Raw genomic sequence first — 2,880 nt, forward strand, 5'->3', positions numbered from 1 at the left:
CGGCCACCTCTTACACGGCACCGAGCGGCGCGGAGCACGGGAAGCTCGGCACGGGGCGAGGAGCCGCGGCGCGGAGCTGCGGCTCGGAGCTGCCTGCTGGCGGCCGGCACGCGGAGAAGTTCGACGGAAGAAACGCCACGAGCTGCCTCGGAGCGCTCGCACGGATCGGTTCTGCGGGAGAAAGAAGTTCGGGCTGAACGCTGGAAAGCTCGCCTGTAGGAGCCCGCAGAAAACCGAGGTGGAAAAGGAGCTGACGCCGATCCCATTCCCGCAGTCACCCCACGTACTCTGCAGGAGCTGCCTATGCATCCCGCAGCGGGGCTTTCTTTTTGGGGTTACTATCGGTGTCTGCCATTGCGCCGCTCTATCACAAGTTTGACTTTATCTCGGACCCAGACAATGCCGGGGAACAAAACGTGGCATGAATGAAGATTAAAAGCTCGACTGCAGTTTTTGTTGACTGCGAGTTGTAATTATTGCAGTGTCAAACAAACACGGAATCGCATTAACCTTCACTTGAGTACAGCTTAATCAGTCACAGTCAAAACACGATACGACTAAATAAGTCATTTGCGTGGCATTAGAATATCATGAATGAACAAAGCTGTCTTTGCACTGATGACAGCCCTGCCCAGCAGGAACGCACTCATCTGCGTACATCCACGGCCCCACCTGCAGGGTCGGCACAGCACAGCACGAAGCATCTCCGCACATCCCTACCGTCACCGAGCAGCTTGCCTCTGAGTTCTCGCATTTACAGCGCATTCACGAACCAAATCTCTTCCTCACATTCTCAATAAGAAATGAGCTTAATCACACAATCTGGTGAGGTTTTAGCTTAAGACTTTTTCTAATGAACTCCTCGATTCTCTATGCTTCTGCTCTCCTTGTCTGATGTTCTACAGCACCCAAAGTAGGAGTCTGCTTGTCCTCGGTTGCAGAATATTGAAAGACAACCTCTAAACTCATTCACTCTTTACTGCCCGAACTCCAATAAGGGCCCATTGAAATGAGCCCTTGTTAAACCTGCAACGCGAGTCAGTTCTCATTCAAGAGAGCATATTTTATTGAGCTGCTCAGAAGAAAAAAAAAATTAATGAAGCCTTTTTTTCCCACTGGAATTTACTACTTATTCACTGAGATCAGCTGCTGGCACCAACTGAAGAACACCCCGGGGTTTGGGCACAGCCCTCTGCTCTCAGTATGAGCTGCCCAGCAATCAGAGCCCTGCTGCACTCCAGGCACTCTCACTGCTGTTGCAGCTGCAGTATTACACTTCATGACCATTATTAAGGGGCATAGCATTTGGGAGAGTGTTATAAAAGGAAAGGAGAACAAGCTCAAAACAAAACCAGGATAGAATCCCGAGCACACACAAGCATATTCAGTCTCACCGAGAAAGTGCTGAAAAATAACTTTCAGCTTCTTTGAAGACCCCATAAGTTCAGGTTCTGCTTTGCCTTAATAGATGCATCAAACATCTCCAGTGTGAAATTAAGAATCAAAGTGGGACTTCACTTCTAAATTTTGTGCCCTTTGAAAAAATTCTCAACAAATCCCAAGAAGGCACTTTGGGTTTGGGGGGCCTTATTCGGTCAGTTCGGAGGTAGCAGAGATCTGCAGACTTTGGGAGATGCATGCATGCACTGCTCACAATAAACTCACTGGCAATAACACAAATAATTTCTCTTTACAAAACATTCTGGAAAAAAAAGGTGTCCGGTGGCATCACCTACACCTACCTCTTGATGCAGCATGTCTTTCACCAGCATAAGCAGGCTTCTCAATGCAGTTTTATTTGTACTGCAGATACTGTGGATGCTGTGACAAAAAACAAATCCCTAATTGCCAGAGCTACCCAGAGATTTTTTCCCCTCTAGTTTTCCTGGGTTTACAGCTTATATATCAATAAGTTGTAAAGTCAGACTTTTACTTTATTTAATCTTCGGTCTTATTTTCAAGGATCTGTGTACACGTACAACAGAGTAAACATTTCACCCGAACAGCCCTCCTACTCATGAACTGATCCATGATATTGACTCGTACCTCTGTGATGTGTTGTATCTGCATACACCATGGTGATGACATTTGGCACAGTTTAAGAACAGAGAGATTTGTAAGAGGTCACTATTTCTGCAGACTTGCAGAGAAATTGCACAGTGCCCGTCTGCCTCCCAAGAGCCGTGTTTCTTCCCCAGCCTTCCCCAGGAGCTGTTGGAGGCGGATTCTTCCTTGTTATCCCGTACAACAGAGCTGCAATCAGCGGGATTCTCACTGCAGCTCATTAGACCAGATGCTGGTTCTGGCCTGTGCTGGGAGCTGAACTTGAACAAACAGCTAGAGGGCCGCATCAAATCCCTTCTGCATAATCTCCATTAGCTCATTGCCTTCAGATAACAGCAAACCTAATCAAGAGCCATTTGGGCAAATTAAATTAATGCTTGTCTTATTTGGGACTGAGCCTTACTAAGAATGCAGAGCTGTCCCCAAATATCCGTTGAAGTAATTACTAGTTTATTGTTAAAAAAAAAAAAATCCAACCCTGGTTGTGCTAGCAGCACATTGAATTTGCCCATGTAGGAACAGAGAAAGAATATTGCAGCAAACGAGGGAGGTGCGAGCAGCCTGCAGAGGGCAAGCTTGGCCAGCCAATCTCCCCGTGCACACAGTGAAGGTGCTTCAATGAAGAGGCACTTCTGGATGGGCCACGGTGAGCTTTCTCACACACACTGTGGGCTTCACATGCAGCTTTTTAGCAGTAGGACGCTGTCTTGTTAGGAACAGGACTGTCTCTGCACATGTGATGCAAAGCTTCCTGGAAGTAAACAGGGTAAGGAATGCAGTATTTTGGGGACTGAGGAGTGCACCGCTCAGGTTTTC

The sequence above is a fragment of the Meleagris gallopavo genome, chromosome 20, assembly GCF_000146605.3.
Source record: "Meleagris gallopavo isolate NT-WF06-2002-E0010 breed Aviagen turkey brand Nicholas breeding stock chromosome 20, Turkey_5.1, whole genome shotgun sequence".
Lineage (NCBI taxonomy): Eukaryota > Metazoa > Chordata > Aves > Galliformes > Phasianidae > Meleagris > Meleagris gallopavo.